The sequence below is a fragment of the Oncorhynchus masou genome, chromosome 18 (genome assembly GCF_036934945.1).
Source record: "Oncorhynchus masou masou isolate Uvic2021 chromosome 18, UVic_Omas_1.1, whole genome shotgun sequence".
Classification (NCBI taxonomy): Eukaryota; Metazoa; Chordata; class Actinopteri; order Salmoniformes; family Salmonidae; genus Oncorhynchus; species Oncorhynchus masou.
This window is the reverse complement of record NC_088229.1, coordinates 32,578,369-32,602,452: the sequence shown is the minus strand read 5'-3', so window position 1 is coordinate 32,602,452 and position 24,084 is coordinate 32,578,369. Positions and strand designations below refer to the sequence as shown.

The following is a 24,084-nucleotide window of genomic DNA, read 5'->3' as shown; positions in this document are numbered from 1 at the left end:
CTGGGCTGTTCTGGTCCAAAACTGGTTTGCCACCCATCCACAATTTGTAGTTTTGTACCTACCCCCATATTCACCTTTTCTAAAGCCCATAGAGGAATTCTTCTCAGCCTGGCGCTGGAAAGTGTATGATCGCCAACCCTATGCCCGCATGCCGCTTCTCCAGGCAATGGATGACACATCTGCGGACATAGAGGTTGCCTCTGTCCAAGGTTAGATACTTCCCTCGATGTTTGGCAAGAGAAAACGTATCTTGTGATGTGGACGAAGTATGGTGGCCAGACCCAGGCCGGAGAAGAGATGAAGCTTAGCCTAGCACTGGTGACTGCCCCCCACCCCACCCCCCACCCCCCACCAATTCCTGGACTGCCTCCCCCCCCGGGACCCCACACACACCCACAATTGTGTTCTTTACTGTATTCTAAAGAATATACTTTTGGTTTACATATGTTTATGGTTTTGTTGTATGCTACTGTATACAGCAGTAATGTTTGGCCTAATAAATATTTTCTGTTTCTACATTGCATTGGTGTTAACAGTGTACTTGTTACCCCGCTCAGCAGATTACTTTCACTGTAGAACATTGTATTGAAATGTAGATATAAGCCTATGAAAGACCAAAGAGCATTAGATTTAGAACAACAGTGTTTACATGGTATATCCAAAAATGTGCTATTATGAAAACAGTGTTTGCCATTTGATGCAAATGCTTCATTCTGACATGTATTTATGGCATTTTGAATGCAGTGTTACATTTTGAAGGAGATGTGAGGCATTTTGTGTGTGCAGTTTTGGGAGTTGTGTGTAGAGTTTTGAAAAAAAGGAAAACAGTTGGAAAAAACTGTAATACTTAGTTGATATGGGGAGCATTCTGGAAATTACTACTGAAATATAAGAATATAAGGTGAAAGGAATTTAAAGCGTAGATCACTGTCTATTATTCATCAACCAAAGCTATTGTGGATCGTGAACAAGCACTGTCATGCTGCTCATTTGGATTAAATGATTTTACTCTCAATCCTGATATTATGATTTTACAGAACATAAATAGAGCCTACACGAAAGCTTGATAAATTAGAATTAAAATATATAAATATATATATTTAACTTGTATTTATAGATTCAACACATTATACTGTGTATCTAAATGTCACATTCTGGGGGTCAAAGATAAGGAGCTTTGGGAGCATTTAGTGCACATTTATTTATTAGAGGATACTTGGATCACAAATTAAATACTTAATTTGAATCCACCTATCAAATGTACAAAAAAAGGATCCAAGCACATTTCAAAGGTCCCTGAGTGAATGGCACTCAAAGGGTACAGAAAGCATCTCCATCTCCAAACAGCTAGGCTGCCCATGACAGCTGTAACAGAGCAGTACCTAGACAACTGCTTTGCCATAGTTTTGTCAGGCCTGTAATCTGGAGGCCACACACTGCAAGCCTGTGTACATCGCTGAGACTGCTAAATATCACACACACACACTGTAACAGAAGTGCTCCCCAGGGGAGACAGTAAGGCAATGCAACATTTTCAGACTTCTGTAGTAAAATATTACACTTTATTGAGTTACAGCCTTGAATTCACTACTAGAAAACAAGGTGGTCCTAATGTCATTTGGCTTAACTGTAATTTTGCAAAGGAATGCTCAACATGAGCCACTGTGGGGGGGAGAGAGACATGCAGGCTCGTGAACAGTTTGTTCATTCGAATCCAGACCATAACTACTCATAAGAACTTCATCAAGTGCAGACACATGAATCCACGAATGATTCTCTATTTGTCTTTTTGAAGATTGGTGTTTCCCTTTAAGAACCAAAGTACCACCACGCATCAGCTTCATCAATGTGCTTGTCTTGCCTCACGCCGCTGCTCTCAAACGGATCTCATGCATCTCAGACCAGCCCCGTGCACGCGAGCAAAGGCACACCGCTCTGGCGGAGTCCTAACCAGAGACTGGAATCGCAGTGTAATCAAGAAAGGAGGCGGTAAACCATCTCCGGTATAACGATGGAACTGTAAAATAAATACGGAAGGGGGAAACAGGTAAACCTCAATCTTTTTAGATTCAATACGTTGTAGCCTAATGTCATTTGGTTTAACTGTAATTTTGCAAAGGATGCTCAACGTGAGCCACTGTGAATAAGTAAGAATGGATTATTCTAGAAATTGAGACATGCAGGGGGAGCTGCAAGATGTAGCGAAACCTAAAATATGATTTTGTTTATAAAGAGTTACGCACGCACATATAGCACATATCAGATGTCATGATGATGGTTGTTGTTGATGTTTGTGTGTGTGTGTCGCTATCCAGCTGGAGCCTGCTGTTCCAAGGGTGCACCGCAGATGTTTGTGTACAATGTCATCTTTCGGTATACGTTCGCGGTAGCGGTAGGCTATTCTTTGACCAGGTGATCACAACCATTACAAATTACACGTCGATTTTTTTTGCGAATTGGCTTGATACATTATTAAGCTATTGCCGCAATGTATTTGGTAAGCTTTTGATAGAGATGACGCATATGGAGGGCGGGTTCATTAAGCGTTGGGAAAATGCACAATAATCTCAAGCCAAACAAACACCTGCCATGTTGGTACCCTATATCGTGACTGGTCTTCTGGCATGCAATTCGACCTTGCAGCAGTTTGCTATTTTCAGTAAAACAGTCAATCTGACGGCATATGTCAGAAATATAACCATCTGTCTTGTAAAAGAGCTCTTGACTTTGTGTTTGTTGGTCTGGGGATTTTAGATTGTAGGTAGCATACCCTACTCACACTCTCTCCAAATGTCCTCTAGAAATAGATGTTGTTTTTCCAGGAATCTGCAGTGGTTCAGCTTTGCATTATAGATATAGGCCTAAGTGTGTATTTTTGGTCTTTGCCTATGGGTTTCAAAGGCCCAGTTCTGCCCAATTGAGAGCACATGCACCCCACATTTCCTGGTCCCACAACAACACCTAGATCAGCCTTTTTCTCTAGCCGCCTCCTCTTTAGTGTTTGCAGATTGTAGAGGACTGTCACCAGACTGATGTCAGCAAACTGGCCATTGCTCCACCTAAATCAGGCATGTCTAATTTTCGGTCTTCAGGGGGCCGCACTGAAAATTGTTTGATACAACCTATTTTGGGGTGAAGTCATTTTAAACTATACTGAGTTTGTTTCCACCCCAAAGGAATTTTTTGTAAAAACATGTTTTTGGTATTATAATTTCTTTACACAATCCACACACTGCCCGGATTGAACCCCCTCATGGGTCGGCTCTGGCCCGCAGGCCGTATGTTTGACACCCCTGACCGATAGCCTTCAGTTGGATAAAGCAAGCCTCTGCCTTATTGAAAAATGAATGCTTTCCATTCAGACATGCAAATACAAAAGGGGTAGGGGCTAGAGTTAGGCCTACTGGACCAGGTACTTCAGCTGTATGCTCAGCATTTTGGTCAGCAATGACCATTTTGCTGACCATCCAAGTGAAAGAATGACCAAGCCAGTATTATATTCGCTAGCTACACACATTCTAATATTCAAATCCCACCCCTGATCCTGCCTGTTACACATATCAGCAGCTCACGTTCTGGAAAATTGGCAGATTGACCATCTCCATGGTGATCACTGTCATAGCATGCTGTTTCCTCTCAGTCCCCTTTGTGCAGATCTTTTTCTCCAATTCCTCCTTTCATCTCCTCAGTGGTAAAATGCTCTTTTTATATGTTTTTAAAAAGTTGAGTTAAGAACACATTCTTATTTACAATGACAGGCTGCCCCGACCAAACCCTATCCCGGGCGACGCTGGGCCAATTATGCGCTGCCGTATGGGACTCGCAATCACGGACGGTCGTTATACAGCCTAGAATTGAACCAGGGTCTGTAGTGATGCCTCTAGCACTGAGATGCAGTGCCTTAGAGCCCTATAGGTTAGATAGAGCTAAATAAATAATGTTAATGACGTTGTCATATCCTCAATCTTGGTTTGTACCGACAGATGTGGCCTATTGAATAGCATATCAATATAGAATATGCATAAAAACGTCTGCCTATGCCCACACATATTGTCTCAATATATTTATTTTTATTTTTAATGCCCTCAAACATCAAGTTAGGCATACCTAATTTCAAAATAGGCCGTCATCACTGTCAATCTTATTGAATTAGTGTTTTGTGAGCAAATAAGAGCAGATGATGGTAACAAGCTATTAGCTTATCTTGTAATTTGAATCAATGCATATATCCTGCCTCGTGGTGTGCTATATTGAGTTTTGGCGCATGAGAAAAAGACTACTCAGCTTCAGCTAACCATCTTAAAATCTCATTAGAAATTAGATGTTTTTGGTGTAACGTTATAGGCCTGCTATGCTGTGCTATTATATTCGGTTCTGTTATGTAAAATACAAATGAATCATTATGTGATATTGTGAGACATTGATTCAGCTTTGATCTAATTTTACTAAACGAGCACCATTGTGAGAAGTGATAATCTTCTATTTGTAATAAAGTGATGAGTAGGACTATTGAGCAGTAGGCAACAGATCTAGATGAGTGTTATTTTAAGCGATTGGAACACCCTTCATGGTTCTAAAAGGACAGCACCAGGATCGCACAGTGATGTTAAAGGGACATTTAAAAAAAATGCTAACTTCATATTCCTCATCTCCAGCACCATCCCAACATCAACATATGTGAAAATGGCACGTTTCTATGTCTAGTAGTAAAAAAGATAGAGGAAGATGATGTTTCCAATGACATCATCAACCAGTTAGTAGGCAATGCCTACTCAGGATTGGTTCAAATCACATGATGCACAATGACGTCATTGGAAACACTTCCTTTACCGTTTTTTCCATTAGACATAGAAACGCACCATTTTCACATATGTTGGGGTGATGCTGGAGATAATGAATATGGAGTTGACATTTTTTTATGTCCTTTTAAAGAATTTGAACCAACTTTGGTTGCTGACAGATAACTGAAGGATAGCTCTGCCATTTGGCCAGTTTAGGAAAAACAAAAACTATCATTTGCGGTATAGCTTAATAGTCCTACGAATACATGGTATAGCTATTTGTAGGCTATTGCCTAATGTAGACACATATAGCTTAATATCAGTGCACTGTTTGTGAGGAGAGCTTTAGTTGTGAATAGGCATTTCATTGTGTTGTGTAGCTTACACTACACTGTATCATAAATAAACTTTGATTTGATTAGCTTGAACACATGGTTTCAATATAGGCCTTCCCTATTACAGAATACAATAAAACAGAGGTGAACTATCAATTCATATAATTGATTTACATCGATTAAACATGCTATCAAATCAATTGACCAAGTAGTGAACATAAATCATTACTAAGCTAAGTAGAATTGCAGGAAATTTGTTTTAAAACAGCCAAATAATCAAGCTTTTGGTGTGGTTTATTCATGCATCTCAATAAACACATTATTACCTCCAACTTGTCCCAATTCATATTTCCAATTGCCCACCCTGACATACCAAACTAGAATAGGCCCTATGTCTCAACCAATATCCAATGTAGGCTAAATATTCCAAACAGGGCTACATCAACGTCCAGAGAGGGTCAGGCTCCTTGGACTTTGCTGTGGCCACTCTGGTTTAGGTGTCCGCGGTAGAATGGTGTCGTAACCAAGTGGTCACGTATTGCTCTGGTTCCACTGCACAAGAGAACGTCCGTGGAGTTTTATGAACATCAAGGCAGACGCACAGTGAATTTGTTTCCTCGACCTCGTTGGTGTGATGATAATGTCGCTGAACTCCCTCACACTCTGCTGAGCAGTAGATTTTTTTTAATCAACGTTCGGATTTGGCCAAAGTAGTCAAGCCTCCGACGGGCCTCCGCCGTTCACACACGCAGCCTATAGTTCTTCATCATTCCCACCACCACCAGAGAGAAGACAGGGAAGAAACCACCATTTACCTACCTCTAGGCTGCTATACATATTTATTTGGGTTGTCATTCTATCGTTCGTAATGGAATTTTTGTGGTAACTAAATATAATTTATTTAGAATTCATCAGAATGAATTTTCCCGGAAATAGTTTTACCAGCTCTGCGTATACTCAACTTTAAAAAGTGAGGGAGCGCCGCTGCACGGCCCTCCGGCAGCACAACAACCCTGCTTCTTCTAGACCCATAAGCCCCTTTGCTAGTCCACATGCAGTTTTCTTTTCCACAGGTCTTATTTTCACAATGTGCTCCTAGCATTCGCCTGGAAACTGCTGACTATAATAACAGCATTTAGCACAAATACTGCAGTGACTCACCAAGACAGTTGTGAAGAGGGCACGACAAAACCTATTCCCCCTCAGTAGACTGAAAAGATTTGGCATGGGTCCCCAGATCCTCAAAAAGTTTTACAGCTGCACCATCGAGAGCATCCTGACCAGTTGCTTCACCACCTGGTATGGAAACTGCTCGGCATCTGACCATAAGGCGCTACAGAGGATAGTGGGTACGGCCCCGTACATCACTGGGGTCAAGCTTCCTACCATCCAGGGCCTATTTACTAGGCGGTGTCAGAGGAAGACCAAACAAGTAATAGACTATTCTCTCGGCTAATGCCTGGCAAGTGGTACCGGTGTGCCATGTCTAGGTCCAAAAGGCTCTTTAACAGCTTCTACCCCCAAGCCATAAGACTGTTGAACAATTTATCAAATGGCCACCTGGACTATTTACATTGACCCCTCCCTACCCCCTTTGTTTTTACACTGCTGCTACTCGCTGTTTTTATCTATGCATAGACACTTTACCCCTACCTACATGTACAAATTACCTTGACTAACCTAACCTGCACATTCACTCGGTACCGGTACCTCTGCATATTGTATTGTTATTGTTATTTTGCTACTTTATTTTTTATTTTTTACTTTAGTTTATTTGGTAAATATTTTCTTAACTCTATTTCTTGAACTACATGGTTGGGCTTGTAAGTAAGCATTTCACGATAAGGTCTACACCTGCATGTGACAAATAAAATGTGATTTGATTCGACTCCAGGAAAGGGGATGACATTTCATGCTAAATTATAGCAGTCCAAATTACTGACAGATGTTTGACTTCATAATCATTATATGATGGATTCTTTGGTCTTTGTTTCAGTGGGGATTTGCATGCAATGATATCCAACTATAATGCAAACATGCTGAAGGGCAAAATGATGTCATCTGCGCCGGTGACCCTCTGTCATATACTGTACTACTCTAACCACTGAACCACACTCATAGTATCTGGAAGTTCTGCATTTGTGGATCCAGATTCCAAATAAATAATGAAGAAGTCTATTTTTCTCTAATATTTACAATTCTAAAGTTAGATAAAAGTTCATATGGCTGAAATGGGCTAGCAAACAGAGTTTCTAGTTAGGGGAGCCTTCCCCTACCAGACTTCTTCCCTCCTGGATAAGCCTACTTTGTCATTACTCCTGCGAGTCAGTCGCTGTCCACAGTCCATGTGCTGAACTCCGGAATTCCGATCCTATAGCTGTCCATGGTGCTGAACTGCTGATCGCGACTATTGTCACTTGGTTTGTTTCAATATTGGATCTTTTACACATTTTCACAGTATTCCAGATTTGTTCATTTTCCTGTGAACCTGTCTTTTTGTATCAGCAGAGTTTCTAGAGGTTCTGATAAGATCACAGCTAGACTCCTCATGGAAAAGTATCTCTGGTCAGTTTGGGGCAGAATGCTGCTGTTACTGGTTTTCATGACCTTTCTTGAGAGCATTCAAATTGAAGGACTAAGCCTGAACCCTATAGATTAGAGCAAATCATGGTTTGCAATACAAATGTTGGCTGTGACTCATCTGCTTAGGTTCTTCTCCTCTGTCCAATTGTTGGAATTTCCTTCCCCAAACCAAAGTCTTTTGGGTGATTTCAAAACACAACCTACGTAAAGAAATGAAATAAACACATATGGATGTTAAATAGGCATATAATGTAATTACAGTGTAGGTATACATTGTTACATAGCCTGCTTACTAAAACCATAATTCAAGGGGGAGGTGTATTTGAAGTATATTTATACATTTTGAAATAGAACAATGTAAACTAAGAACATGCTAATTCCTAAATATCTTTACAAAGATGGCAACACAGTTATATATTGCATGTGGCTGCATTTGTTATTATGATCTTTGTCAAATCAAAATTCATGTTTATTGATTGAGTACACCGATTTGCAGATGTTATTGCAGTTGCAGCCAAATGCTTGTGTTTACAGCTCCAACAGTGCAGTAATAATCCAGAAAATGTTTTTAAAAAATAAGTTATATTGGATGAGCCATTACTAGAAGACAGTGCATTCGAAAAGTATTCAGACCCCTTGAAGTTTTACACATTTTGGTAAGTTTTTTCCCTCATCAATGTACACACAATACCCCATAATGACATAGCAATAACAGGTTTTTAGAAATGTTATCTAAAACTGAAATATCACATTTACATAAGTATTCAGACCCCTTACTCAGTACTTTGTTGAAGCACCTTTGGCAGCGATAACAGCCTCAATTCTTATTGGGTATGACGCTACAAGCTTGGCACACCTATATTTGGGGAGTTTCTCCCATTCTTCTCTGCAGATCCTCTCAAGCTCTGTCAGGTTGGATGGGAGCATCGCTGCACATTTTCAGGTTTCTCCAAAGATGTTCAATCGGGTTCAAGTCCGGGCTCTGGCTGGGCCACTCAAGGACATTCTGAGACTTGTCCCGAAGCCACTTTTGCATTGTCTTTGGCTGTGTGCTTAGGGTCGTTGTCCTGTGGGAAGGAGAAACATCTCTCCACACAGTTGCAGAAACATCTCAAGGATTATCAATGGAAACAGGATACACCTGGGCTCCATTTCGAGTCTCAATTTGAAGGGTCTGAATAGTTATGTAAATACGTTTTTTGTTGTTGACATTTCTAAAAACCTGGGGTATCTGATGAGGGGATAAAAAATATTACATTGTAGAATAAGGCTGTAAAGTAACAAAAAGGGAAGGAGTATGTATATTCCAAATGCACTGTCTACATATAAAATGGGTGAAACAGTATGCAAACACTTGACCAGTGTTCAATGACCAGTGTTCAATGACTCTATGTACTTAGGGAAGCAGTCTCTAAGTTGCAGGGTAGAGTACCGAGTGGTAGCTGGCTAGTAACAGTGACTAAGGTTCAGAGCAGGGAACTGGGCAGAGGCCGGTTAGTGTTGACTGTTTAACAGTCTGATGGCCTGGAGATAGAAGCTGTTTCTCAGCTTTGATGCACCTGTACTGTCTCCGCCTTCAAGATGGTAGCAGGGTGAACAGACCGTGGCTTGGGTGGATGAGGTCCTTGATGATCTTCTTGGCCTTCCTGTGACACCGGGTGCTGTAGAAGTCCTGGAGTGCGGGCAGTGTGCCCCTGTTGATGTGTTAGACTGACCACACCACCCTCTGGAGAGCCCTGCGGTTGCGGATGATGCAATTGCCGTACCAACACGATGCACTCGATATTGCATCTGTAGACGTTTGTGAGGTTCTTAGGAGCCGAGAGAAATTTCTTGAGCCTCAAGAGGTCTAAGAGGCGCTGTGGGACTATTTCAGGTTATCAGTGATGTGCACGCCAAAGAGCTTGAAGCTTTTGACCCTCTCCACTGCAGCCCCGTCAACGTGCATGGGGGCATGCTCTCTCTGCTGTCTCCTGTAGTCCACGATCAGCTTCTTCTTTTGGTTGATGTTAAGGGAGAGGCTATTTTCCTGGCATCAGTCCACCACGGCTCTCACCTCCTCCCTGTATTGTATTGTATTTTTGTTTTTGCACTGTCTCAATGCACACTCACAGGACTCCACACACTCACTCACTCACTCACTCACTCACTCACTTCATTTGTTCATACACACTTAATATGCACACACATTTATACTGATTCTACACACACGCACACTCTCATACAATCATCATATACACTACTGCTACTCTATGTATCATATACCCTGGTACCTAGTCACCTTACCCCTATACATATCTACCTCAATCACTCCAGTATCCCTGCACATTGTAAATATGATATTGGAACTGATTCTGTATATAGCTTACTTACTTCTCATGTTCTTCTTATTTGTATTTCTTGTGTGTTTTTGTTCTAGCTTATGTTTTATTTTAGTACTACATTGATATTGATTACTGCATTGTTGGGTTTTTCAGCTTGCAAAAAGGGTATTTCACTTTACTTGTCGACGTGAAATGAACAGCTTAAAACTTGTAGGCTGTCTCGTAGTTGTTGGTAATCAGGCCTATCTCTGTTGTGACGTCAGCAACCTTGATGATTGAGTTGGAATTTGGAGACGTGGGTGGTCCCGCAGTCATGGGTGAACAGGAAGTACTGGACAGGGCTGAGCACGCACCCTTGTTGAGGATCAGTGTGGCGGAGGTGTTGTTGCCTACATTCACCACTTGAGGTCAGCCCGTTAGGAAGTCCAGGATCTCGTTGCACAGGTGAGGGGTTCAGACCCAGGGCCCTGAGCTTAGTGATGAACTTGAAGGGCACTATGGTGTTGAAGGCTGAACTGTAGTCGATGAACAGCATTCTTACGTAGGTGGGATAGGGCAGTGTGCAGTGCAATTGCGATTGCGTCATCCTAGAATCTGTTGGGGCGATATGTAAATAGGCTGTCAGGTAAGGTAGAGGTGATATGGTCTTCAACTAGCCTCTTAAAGCTTTTCATGATGACAGAAGTAGGTGCTATGGGGCGATAGTCATTTAGTTCAGTTCCCTTCGCTTTCTTGGGTCCAGGAAGAGTGGTGGACATCTTGAAGCAAGTGGGGACAACAGACTGGGATATGGAGAGATTGAATATGTCCCTAAACACTCCAGCCAGCTGGTCTGCACATGCTCTGAGGACACAGCTTGGGATGCCATCTGGGCCGAGAGTGCACAGTCCTCATGAGCCTCGGGCGCCCATGTCGGCGGCTCTGATTTCCACAAAGACGGCGAAGAAGGTCTTTAGCTCGTCGGGTAGCTAAAGTGGAGGTGCTCTTGCTGCATCTCAGGAGGGGAGTGGGACGGGTGCTGGCTCCTGACCTGTGATATCCAGATGTCAGTCCAGCGATCTCTCCTCCCCTCACAGACTCTCCTCCCCTCACAGACTCTCCTCCCCTCACAGACTCTCCTCCCCTCACAGACTCTCCTCCCCTCACAGACTCTCCTCCCCTCACAGACTCTCCTCCCCTCACAGACTCTCCTCCCCTCACAGACTCTCCTCCCCTCACAGACTCTCCTCCCCTCACAGACTCTCCTCCCCTCACAGACTCTCCTCCCCTCAGACTCTCCTCCCCTCACACTCCCGGGTAAAGGCCCTCTGTTAAGGACACCTCCACTGCCTGGGACGGTGCAGATGATGCTGCAATTTTCTGACATGAAAGGTCATAATGACGATAATGATTTTGATGACGGTGATGTTGTCGCAGTTGTGGTTGTCCCGAAACTAGGCCTTTGGCCTGGTTATGAATGGTTAATGGTTATGATAATGGTACTGCTGATATTATCCTTAGTGAGGTAATTATAGATGCCTCTGTGACCCTTTCAGGCCCCTAGGCCTAGTACAATATCTATTTGTTACCTTTGTCCTCCTCTAGATGGCACAGCCTTCGCCTGTGGACCCATCCTGTGAAAGAAGCCTCACAGATCCTCACTGCTCAGTGTTGTGTCAGATGCAGTGCTCTGCTTCTGGATCCCTCCTTCCCTCTCCTTCTCTCGCTACACTGTTTGGCCTCTTTCGCAGGATTATGTGGATAGTTGGACTGATTGATTAAATGGACAGAGCTCTGCTGCTGTAAGCCGCTCTGCAGTGCAGTGACTAGGCAGGATTTTGAGATTCTTGGTAATGAAATGTTGTCCTGTCTAGAGGCCGACCGATGAATCGGTTGACCGATATTATCGGCTGGTATTAGCCTCTCACTGAAATATTTTATTTCACAGATAAAGCACTCAAATTAGGACTTTGGCCTGGTTATGAATGGTTAATGACTATGATAATGGTACTGCTGATATTGCCATTAGTGAGGTAATTATAGATGCCTCTGTGACCCTTTCAGGCCCCTAGGCCTAGTACAATATCTATTTGTTACCTTTGTCCTCCTCTAGATGGCACAGCCTTCGCCTGTGGACCCATCCTGTGAAAGAAGCCTCATAGATCCTCATAGATCCTTCAACGATTGCCTGAGTCGGGCGATCTACGAGCTGCTCATTGAACATCATTCAGCCCGTAAGTCACTGCGTGAGAGAGTGGACATGGTGGTTTGACGGTGAGTAGCTTGCCACAGCCGGCGACACCATATTTGAGCAAGTAAATCATCAAAAGTACACTTCAGCAAGCAAGCAGCCCTGTCCTGATCATATGCTTACTTAGTTAACGTTATCTGACTAGCTAGCCAGCAAGCTAGTTAGGCTAGCTAGCGAGCTAGCAATCTGTGCTACTTTTGTGCGAACACTGGATGGGCGCCAAAGTAAACACTGACTCATCCTTGGTGCAAAAATAACACAGTTAAATACAGACACTGACATCTAGTGGTGATATTACAAACTGCATCTTACTACATTTCAGCTGCATAGTTTGTGAAGTTGTCGACGTGGCCGTTTCAGATTTACTTTGAGACTAAGTGTAATTCATTCAGCCCTCCTTGTTTATTACTGTGCTTGTGGCGCTTCAACACAAACACTTCTGCATTCTTATCCACTGCCTTAGACACATGTTTAAGTTGTACCTAACAAGGTAAACTGAACACGTGTTTGTATTTGTATAGAGGAGATAGTTGCCTTTTGGTGGTTATCATGTAAACCAAAAACGAAATGTTCTTAAATAATGTTAATTTTAATATTTAGTTAAGAAATCACAATTTAGAGTATTTGTTAACCCTTTTGGAGCACAATTTATGGAGAAAAAAAGCATGTTTTTCATTGGGCATACCTGGAACCAGTTACAAGTTCTGCATTGGAGCTGTTGTGTCCTGTGCAGTCATATTGTCGGTGCTGAACCTTGCCTGTAGGATTGTAAAGGAGATGGGGGTCCTTCTTAAAGTTGTTTTGATAATTTGGTTAGGAGTATACTATCCTCTCACACATTTATCAATTTTGTCAGTGTGATAATAATGTTAGTATTTGTCGCGTTATGAGTTCTGGGCTGAGGTTGTGAGTGCATGGGGCCATTTCCCTAGCTTCTAACTGAGCCGGGTGGCCTGATAAGAGAGTGTGAGTCATAAGCTGCTGCAAACCGACTCATATATCTATTATTTAACTAACTCAGTGGATAATTATTCCACTGTGTTGTTCATGGGGAATGGGAGGACATCTAGGGCCTTGGATACTGTACATACTGTTGTAGAGCTACTGTTACAAGATACATTGCTGTCACAGTATTCATACCCCTTGACTTATTTCACATTTTGTTGTGTTAGACTGCATTCAACATGGATTAAATATCATTTTTTTTCTGACCCATCTACACACAATACCACATAAGTGAGTGAAAATATGTTCTTAGAAATGTTAGCAAATGTATTGAAAGTGAAATCCAGAAATATCCAATTTACATAAGTATTCACCTTTGGCAGTGATTACAGCTGTGAGTCTTTCTGGGTAAGTCTCTAAGAGCTTTGCACACCTGGATTGTGCTACATTTACATTTTTTCAAAATTCTTCAAGCTCTGTCAAATTGGTTGTTGATCATTGCTAGACAAACATTTTCAGGTCTTTGCCATAGATTTCCAAGTAGATTTAAGTCTAAACCGTAACTCGGCCACTCAGGAACATTCAATGTTGTCTTGTTAAGCAACTGCAGTGTAGATTTGGTCTTGTGTTTTATGTTATTGTCCTGCTAAAAGGTGAATTCATCTCCCAGTGTCTGGTGGAAAGCAGACTGAACCAGGTTTTCCTCTAGGATTTTGTCTATGCTTACCTCCATTACATTTATTATTTATCCTGGAAAAACTCCCCAGTCCTTAACAATGACAAGCATACCCATAATATGATGCAGCCACCACCATGCTTGAAAATATTAACAGTGGTACTCAAACAGGATGCATAACAAGTAGACATTGAATATTATTTTGCGTAAAGTGAAGTTATTAATTACACTTTGGATGGTGTATCAATACACCCAATACTACAAAGATACAGGCGTCCATGTTTTGAAATATTTTTATTCTGTACAGGCTTCCTTCAACTAGGTTAGCATTATGGAGTAACTACAACCGTCCTGAACCGTCCTGAGCGGTTTCCTTCCTCTCCGGCAACTGTCCTGACGCCTGTATCTTTGTAGTATTGGGTGTATTGATACACCATCCAAAGTGTAATTAATAACTTCACTTTATGCAAAATAATATTCAATGTCTACTTTTTATTTTATTTTACTCATCTACCAATAGAGGTGCCCTTCTTTGCGAGGCATTGGAAAACCTCTCAGATCTTTGTGGTTGAATCTGTGTTTGAAATTTCCTGCTCGACTGAGGAACATTACAGACAATTGTATGTGTGGAGTACAGAGATGAGGTAGTCATTCAAAAATCATGTTAAACACTATTATTGCACACAGAGTGAATCCATGTAAGTTATTATGTGACTTGTTCAGCAAAATGTTTATTCCTGAACTTATTTCGGCTTGCCATAACAAAAGGGTTGAATACTTATTGACTCGAGACATTTCAGCTTTTCATAAAAAATATAAAAAATACATCATTCAATTTTTATGGGGTATAAATTCAGGCTGTAACACAACAAATGCTGAACAAGTCAAGGCTGTGAATCCTTTCTGAAGGCATTGGATACAAACTGCTTTAGTGATTCCATGGCTATGCAGAAAAACTGTCAGATCAACCGTTGGGCCTAATATGTAAATAACCTATTCCACAGCATTTGTTGCAGCCACCACTGCTTAAATATTCAGAAACCAGCCATGCTCAATTCTGACTGTTTTAAAATGGGCACGTTTACAGTAATGTTGATTTAATGTGCACTGTCCCTGTAAAACTACGTTTAATAAAGTACATTCATACAGGTACATAAATACCAGACTCACATTCTTAAAACAATGATTGAGTATTTAGACAGGGATTGAGAAAGTGTGTGTGTGTGTGTGTGTGTGTGTGTGTGTGTGTGTGCGCGCGCCCAGGGACAGTGTTACTGTCACTTAACTGGTGTGACTCATTCTGCATCTCTATCCCAGCCATAGGGTGTAATGTAAGTTGTGAGTCAGAATCCCAGAGATTTTCACTGTTTCTTGTTCAAACACATTAATATACGCATGTTTTAATGCTCAGCAGTACACACCTTTAACACACTTCTCAGACTCTCACTTGACGTACAGCAACATACATACTCGTGAGTGACGCAGGAAAGACACACTCTCGTATCTTTCTTCCTTTAACAGTGTCCTGTACATGGAATTTCTGGGTGTATATGAGATTAGTCAAGGTCACCTTTCCTTGAGAGAGCAGGGACATTCTGTTTCCGGAGTGTGTGTGTGAGCGTGTGGATGAGCGAGAGACCATGCTGAGGTGTGACAGTGTGTGCATGTGTGACTGTACCGGTGTGTGCGTGATAAACATAACCATGGGGTGTGTGTGTGTCCAAGGTGTTACATTCCATCAAGGATGTAAAGAGCTTTTACTGTGACTCCCACAAAGGTGCAAATTTATACAGGCGGTCACTACAGATGCTAGACATGAGAAGGATAGATAAGCATATGAGGCTTGATGGTAGATTAAGGTTTTCCCTACTTCTCTGTCTAGCTTCCTCTCTCGCTCACACTCCATTTCTGCCCTCCCTTTCTCCCTCTCTTCCCCCTCTGTCCACATGTCTCTGTCCACGTGTGTATCATACCAAGGTTTGCCCCCCCGGATAGCATATGAACACATCATAAGCCATGGCAAAATGTTTAGAATTACAGGAATTATCTTTAAAACAATATTTTATCTTTGCCCCATGGCAAAATATGATGAATTATTGGGGGAACCTAATGGTACCTTGCAGGGGGACCTCATGAAATTGTGGTACGTCATTGTCTCTTTCATCAGCTTTGAAGCTGCTTGCGTGCTGCTGTACCTGTCTGATGCTGCCCATACTTTTGGCTGAGGATGGTGTTATATAACAGGGCTTAATAAATCCTGTATGAATGCCTTGTGATGTACACACAGATATACACTATATATATTTTTTTTTTAAGTATGTGGACACCCCTTCAAATAAGTGGTTTCGGCTGTTTCAGCCACACCCGTTGCTGACAGGTGTATAAAATTGAGCGCACAGTCATGCTGTCACGTCCTGACCTTAGTTCCTTTTTTTACGTCTCTATTTTAGTTTAGTCAGGGCGTGAGTTGGGGTGGGCATTCTATGTGTTTGGCCTGGTATGGTTCCCAATCAGAGGCAGCTGTCAATCGTTGTCTCTGATTGAGAGCCATACTTAGGCAGCCTGTTTTCCCACTATGGGTTGTGGGTAGTTGTTTTCTGTTTGTGTGTCTTCACCTTACAGAACTGTTTCGTTTCGTTCGCTCTCTCTCTTTGTTGTTTTTTTGGTTATTGCAGTGTTCAGTTTATTTATTAAAGTTAACATGAACACTTACCACGCTGCATTTTGGTCTGATCCTTCCTATTCCTCATCCGAGGAGGACACGATCGTTACACATGCAATCTCCATAGACAAACATTGGCAGTAGAATAGCCTTGCTGAAGAGCTCAGTGACTTTAAACGTGGCACCAATGTTCCCTCTAAACTGCACACGTGCTGGACTGCCATGCAGAAGAAATATCAGCTCGCGCAGAGAAGCACGAGATTGAATTTCACTCAATTTAGAGATCTAGAGTTTTCCCCGTTAGTCAACACAATCAACATTTCCGTTTACTGTGGGAATTGTGATCGAATCAACATAATATTAGTTACTTTCAATGTAAAATACTGAAACAAAGTAAAAAATGCCAGACTTAGTATGCCAAACTAACTATACAAGAGATTTTGTTAAAGGCAGAACGCATCGGATTAGGATTCTATTGCAGTGACAGGCACGACTCAGACCCGTACTCTACACAGACCGGTGCGCCATAACCAATCAGAGCTGAAGTAGGCCTACTGTATATGCAACTAGACCATTGCCATATATGGATCTGTGTCATTCACTTTGAACTGGACTGTGTTTACAGCATGAGCGGTCGTGAGGAGATGCGCTTGTTTTGAGATCAAAGCTAGAGCTACATGTAGCGACGTGCACATTTGTTCATATCCTTTGCTAGTGAGTTATTAGCCCAGTTATAGACAATTTGTAGTCAGCAATAGAGGAGTGATTACTTCTTACAAGGGCCCAAAACGTGTGTATTTCTAGATATCTTTGAAAAGTGAGTCAGGTAAAGAGCTTTTTTTGTCTTTAAAGTGGCAGTGTTGTATTTTGAGACAGGCTTGAATAAGCTAAGTAGCCAATAGACAGAGGGTAGCATAATGTGTCTGATTCTCTGTAATAATGGTATGGGAATAATGATGCATTTTATTTTGTAAAGTGGTTTGTTGCATCAAACAACACAACAACATTTCCAGTCACCACCTTGTCTGAAGGACAAGTGGATGAACAGGTTAATGTCAAGCCCTGCATGTTTTTTTTTTACAAAAGTCTCATGGAATGTAGGCCTCAATTGAACACCACGCATTGGCTGCTACTGTAGGCTGGACAATAGAACAGCTATTTCCATGTTAAAATGTCTCCATTGTTTTTGATGGTAGGCCAATCTGGTAGGCCTACATTATGATCAAATAGCCACAGTAGCCAACTGCTAAAATGAACTAAAAGCAGGTACAGCCTCAGTGTTCACAGTAAACGCACACCGGAAGTTGTACAGAATTTTTACAACGCTCAAGTTTGTGTTTAGTAGACCTGAAATTTGCTCAGTGATGCAAAAGATTTGAGGGAACATTGTGTGGCACCACCATAGGATACCATCTTTCCAACAAGTCAGTTTGTCAAATGTTTGCCCTGCTAGAGCTACCCTGGTCAACTGTGAGTGCTGTTATTGTGAAGTGGAAACGTGTAGGAGCAACAATGGCTCAGTCAACAATGGCTCATAATGGTCAGGGGCTGTTTTTCTTTTTCGGTCTAGGCCCCTCAGTTCCAGTGACGGGAAATCTTAACGCTACGGAGTTATCCTAGGAGCGGATCCTCTGTTTGGTCCACCACCCAGGACAATGGATCAGATCCCAGCAGGCGACCCGAAACAACAGCACCGCAGAAGGTTTCAGGCTTCTGGTCAGGCTCCATAGACCGGCACATCGCCCACCGCTCCCGAGTATACTACTGGCCAATGTCCAGTCTCTTGACAACAAGGTAGACGAAATCCGAGCAAGGGTTGCCTTCCAGAGAGACATCAGAGATTGTAACAGTCTCTGTTTCACGGAAACACGTTATCAGAGTCGGTACAGCCACCTGGTTTCTTCACGCACCGCGCCGACAGAAACAAACATCTCTCTCTTAAGAAGGAGGGTGGGGTTGTATGTCTTATGATTAAGGAGTCATGGTGTGATCATAACAACATACAGGAACTCAAGTCCTTTTGTTCACCTGACCTCGAGTTCCTTACAATCAAATGCAGGCGGCATTATCTACCAAGAGCATTATCTTTGATTATAATCACAGTCGTGTATATCCCCCCCAAGCAGACACCTCGACGGCCCTTAAAGAACTTCATTGGAAGGCTCATCTGAAAACAAGGCTCCCTAAATTTTATCAGCATGTCGAATACACGACCCGGGCTGGCAAAATTCTGGATCATTGTTACTCTAACTTCCGCGACGCATACAAGCATTCCCTCGCCCTCCTTTCGGCAGATCTGACCACGACTCCATTTTGTTGCTCCCAGCCTATAGACAGGAACTAAAACAGGAAATGCCTGTGCTCAAGTCTGTTCAACGCTGGTCTGACCAATCTGAATCCACGCTTCAAGATTGCTTCGATCACGTGGACTGGGATATGTTCTGGATAGCATTGGACAACAACATTGATGTATACGCTGATTCGGTGAGCAAGTTTATTAGCAACTGCAATGGTGATGTTGTACCCACGGCGACTATTAAAACCTTCCCCTACCAGAAATCGTGGATTGATGGCAGCATTTACACAATACTGAAAGCGTGAACCACTGCTTTTAATCAGGGCAAGGCAACCAGAAACATGACCGAATACAAACAGTGAAGCTATTCCCTCCGCAAGGCAATCAAACAAGCTAAGCGTCAGTAGAGTTGCAATTCAAGACACGAGAGGTATGTGGCAGGGTCTACAGTCAATCACGGACTACAAAAAGAAAAACAGCTCTGTCGCGGACCCTGATGTCTTGCTCCAAGTCAAACTAAACAACTTCTTTGCTCGCTTTGAGGACAATACAGTGCCACCGACACGGCCCCGCTACCAAAATCTCCTTCACCGCAGCCAACATGAGTAAAACATTTAAACGTGTTAACCCTCACAAGGCTGTCGGCCCAGACGGCATCCCGAGCCGCGTCCTCAGAGCATGCGAAGACCAGCTGGCTGGTGTGTTTACGGACATATTCAATCAATCCCTATCCCAGTCTGCTGTTCCAACATGCTTCAAGAGGGCCACCACTGTTCCTGTTTCCAAGAAAGCTAAGGGAACTGAACTAAATGACTATCGCCCCGTAGCACTCACTTCTGTCATCATGAAGTACTTTGAGAGACTAGTTATGCATCATATCACCTACACCCTACCTGTTACCTTAGACCCACTCCAATTTGCTTACCGCCCCAATAGGTCCACAGACGATGCTTTCGCCATCACACTGCACACTACCCTATCCCATCTGGACAAAAGGAATACCTATGTAAGAAAGCTGTTCATTGACTACAGCTCAGCATTTAACACCATAGTACCCTCCAAACTCATCATTAAGCTCGAGACCCTGGGTCTCGACCCCACCCTGTGCAACTGGGTCCTGAACTTTCTGACGGGCCGCCCCAAGGTGGTGAGGGTAGGAAACAACATCTCCACCCAGCTGATCCTCAACACTTGAGCCCCACAAGGGTGCGTTCTCAGCCCTCTCCTGTACTTTCTGTTTATCCATGACTGCGTGGCCATGCACGCCTCCAACTCAATCATCTAGTTGGCAGACTTGACTACAGTGGTAGGCTTGATTACCAACAATGACGAGACGGCCTACAGGGAGGAGGTGAGGGCCCTCGGAGTGTGGTGTCAGGAAAATAACTTCACACTCAACGTCAACAAAACAAAGGAGATGATCATGGACTTCAGGAAACAGCAAAGGGAGCACCTCCCTATCCACATCGACGGGACAGTAGTGGAGAAGGTGGAAAGTTTTAAGTTCCTCGGCGTACACATCACGGACAAACTGAAATGGTCCACCCACACAGACAGCGTGGTGAAGAAGGCGCAACGGCGCCTTTTCAACCTCAGTAGGCTGGAGAAATTCGGCTTGTCACCAAAAACACTCACAAACTTTTGCAGATGCACAATCGAGAGCATCCTGTCGGGCTGAATCACCGCCTGGTACGGCAACTGCTCCGCCCACAACCGTAAGGTTCTCCAGAGGGTAGTGAGGTCTGCACAACACATCACTGGGGGCAAACTACCTGCCCTCCAGGACACTTACAGCACCCGATGTCACAGGAAGGCCAAAAAGATTATCAAGGACCACAACCACCCGAGCCACTGCCTGTTCACCCCGCTATCGTCCAGAAGGAGGTGTACAGAGAGAGCTGGGACAGAGAGATCGAAAAACAGCTTCTAGGCCATCAGACTGTTAAACAGCCATCACTAACATTGAATGGCTGCTGCCAACATACTGACTAAAATCTCGAGCCACTTTAATAATAAAAAATTGGATGTATCACTAGTCACTTTAAACAATGCCACTTTATATTATGTTTACATACCCTACATTACTCATCTCATATGTATATACTGTACTTTATACCATCTACTGCATCTTGCCTATGCCGTTCGGCCATCGCTCATCCATATATTTATATGTACATATTCTTATTCATTCCTTTACACTTGTGTGTATAAGTTAGTTGTTGTGAAATTGTTAGATTACTTGTTAGATATTACTGCATGGTTGGAACGAGAAACACAAGCATTTCGCTACACTCGCATTAACATCTGCTCACCATGGGTATGTGACCAATCAAATTTGATTTGAAGTCCATACAAAAATTATTTATCAAGATCGGTGTGGAGGAACTTGATTGGCCTGCACAGAGCCCTGACCTCAACCCCATCGAACACCTTTGGAATGAATTGGAACGCTGACTGCCAGCCAGACCTAAATGCCCAACATCAGTGCCCGACCTCCCTAATGATCTAGTGGCTGAATGGAAGCAAGTCCCCGCAGCAATGTTCCAACATCTAGTGGAAAGCCAGAAGAGTGGGCTTTTATAGCAGCAAAACGGAGACAAAGTCCATATTAATGCCCATGATTTTGGAATGAGATGATCAACAAGAAGGTGTCCTCATACTTTTGGTCAAGTAGTGTAGGATCTTAGTTTGCTACAGCAGGAAAAGAATCCTGCAGCAACAGGAAATGTCAACTATTAAGTGGATTATAATGAATGGATTTTTTTTTTTAGGGGTTGGTACGAAAAATGTAAGGGAAAATCAAGTCTGAAATTTCGAAGTGGAAATTACAAACTTCAGAAGCCTAGAAAAAACTGAAATAGACAAGTTTTTAATTTCCTGCATTGCAGGACAATTAAGATCCGACATCTGTAGTAGGAAGTATTGCCTCTGCCTCCCTCCCAGTCTACCTGCTCCCGTCAAACCAGCATTCCACAGAGTTCCTATTGTTATCTTTGCTCTATTATTTTGTGTGTGTGTGTGGTGTGTGTGTGTGTGTGTGTGTGTGTGTGTGTGTTTATTTCCATATTTAATCATGTTCCCCTGTTTTCCACATCAGAAGGCCTTGATTGCCCCAGAGGGTTTGATGTTGCTTAGTGACAGCCATTAACAGGAAAGCCATCATGGACACAGGTGTGTCTTCCTTCTGGGTGGCACTGAATAATTTCTTCCTTTGTTTCTACGATCTTTGATTGTTCTTTGTCTGTTTTTTTCATATCAGCTTTACTTTTATAGGGCTACTCTTATTTACACAACACATGAATGGATGAAATAGCGATTTGTAGTTCTCTATTGAATACCACGTAATTAACATGTGATAGAAGGATATTGCTAGAGCAATGCTTAGTGCAGTCAACTTGGGGAAAAATCTGTCACTGTGCCCTTGAGCATGGCACTGAACCCAAATTGCTCCTGTAAGTTGGATAAGAGCATCTGCAAAAAAAAAATGTTTTTTACATTTATGTAACTAGTCAAGTCAGTTAAGAACAAATTCTTATTTACAATGACAGCCTACCGGGGAACAGTGGGTTAACTGCCTTGTTCAGGGGCAGAACGACAGATGTTTACCATGTCAGCTCGGGATTTGATCTAGCAACCATTCGGTTACTAGTCCAACACTCTAACCACTAGGCTACCTGCCACCCCTAAATGACTCAAATGTAATAGAAATGTTTGCGTAACTGCACTGTTTGAGGTAAGTACCTGGTTAGGCAGCGGCGTTGGTGAAATTGTTGTCTTCTTTCTATGTTGCGTGCTGCTCTCCTACGTGTGTATTAACTGTATTCACAAGAGTTAACAGCTGTTTCAACCAGGCTACGTCGCACCCTGTGGGTGTAGATGGGTTATCAGGGATGAGGTGAGGTGATAACCAGCTGGGTCTCTCTCTGTAGCAGTCTCTCTGTCTCTCTGTAGCAGTCTCTCTGTCTCTCTAGCAGTCTCTCTGTCTCTCTGACTCTCTGTAGCAGTCTCTCTGTCTCTCTGACTCTCTGTAGCAGTCTCTCTGTCTCTCTGTAGCTGTCTCTCTGTCTCTCTAGCAGTCTCTCTGCCCCTCTGTATCTCAGTCTCTCTGTAGCAGTCTCTCTGTAGCAGTCTCTGTCCCTAAGTCTCTCTGTCCCTCTGTATCAGTCTCTCTGTAGCAGTGTCTCTGTCTCTCTGTAACAGTCTCTCTGTAGCATTCTCTCTGTCTCTCTGTAGCAGTCTCTCTGTAGCTGTCTCTCTGTCTCTCTGTAGCAGTATCTCTGTCTCTCTGTCTCTGTATCCGTCTCCCTGTAGCTGTCTCTCTGTAGCAGTCTCTCTGTCTCTCTGTAGCAGTATCTCTGTCTCTCTGTCTCTCTGTAGCTGTCTCTCTGTAGCAGTCTCTCTGTCTCTCTGTAGCAGTATCTCTGTCTCTCTGTCTCTCTGTAGCAGTATCTATGTCTCTCTGTCTCTCTGTATCAGTCTCTCTGTAGCAGTGTCTCTGTCTCTGTAGCATTCTCTCTGTCTCTCTGTAGCAGTCTCTCTGTAGCTGTCTCGCTGTCTCTCTGTAGCAGTATCTCTGTCTCTCTGTCTCTCTGTATCCGTCTCTCTGTAGCTGTCTCTCTGTAGCAGTCTCTCTGTAGCAGTCTCTCTGTAGCTATCCTCTCTGTCTCTCTGTAGCAGTCTCTGTCTCTGTCTCTCTGTAGCAGTCTCTGTCTCTCTGTTTCTCTGTAGCAGTCTCTCTGTCTCTCTGTAGCAGTCTCTGTCTCTCTGTAGCAGTCTCTCTGTCTCTCTGTTTCTCTGTAGCAGTCTCTCTGTCTCTCTGTAGCAGTCTCTCTGTCTCTCTGTAGCAGTCTCTCTGTCTCTCTGTAGCAGTCTCTCTGTAGCAGTCTCTCTGTCTCTCTGTAGCAGTCTCTGTCTCTGTCTCTCTGTAGCAGTCTCTGTCTCTGTTTCTCTGTAGCAGTCTCTCTGTCTCTCTGTAGCAGTCTCTGTCTCTGTCTCTCTGTAGAAGTCTCTCTGTCTCTCTTTAGCAGTCTCTCTGTCTCTCTGTAGCAGTCTCTCTGTCTCTCTGTAGCAGTCTCTCTGTAGCAGTCTCTCTGTCTCTCTGTAGCAGTCTCTCTGTAGCAGTCTCTCTGTCTCTCTGTAGCAGTCTCTCTGTAGCAGTCTCTCTGTCTCTCTGTAGCAGTCTCTCTGTCTCTCTGTAGCAGTCTCTTTGTAGCAGTCTCTCTGTAGCAGTCTCTCTGTCTCTCTGTAGCAGT

General features: G+C 43.0%; 1 protein-coding gene across 1 annotated transcript in view; it reads left to right on the top strand.

Moving 5' to 3' along the window:
* The first annotated feature begins 1,725 nt into the window (after window positions 1-1,725).
* Window positions 1,726-24,084, top strand: part of snphb (syntaphilin b) — a 35,046-nt gene continuing 12,687 nt past the window's right edge. Inside the window, exons 1-2 of the mRNA XM_064993518.1 lie at window positions 1,726-2,047; window positions 12,116-12,236. The gene's annotated coding sequence lies outside the window, so the exon portion shown is untranslated. The remainder of the gene's footprint in view (window positions 2,048-12,115; window positions 12,237-24,084) is intronic.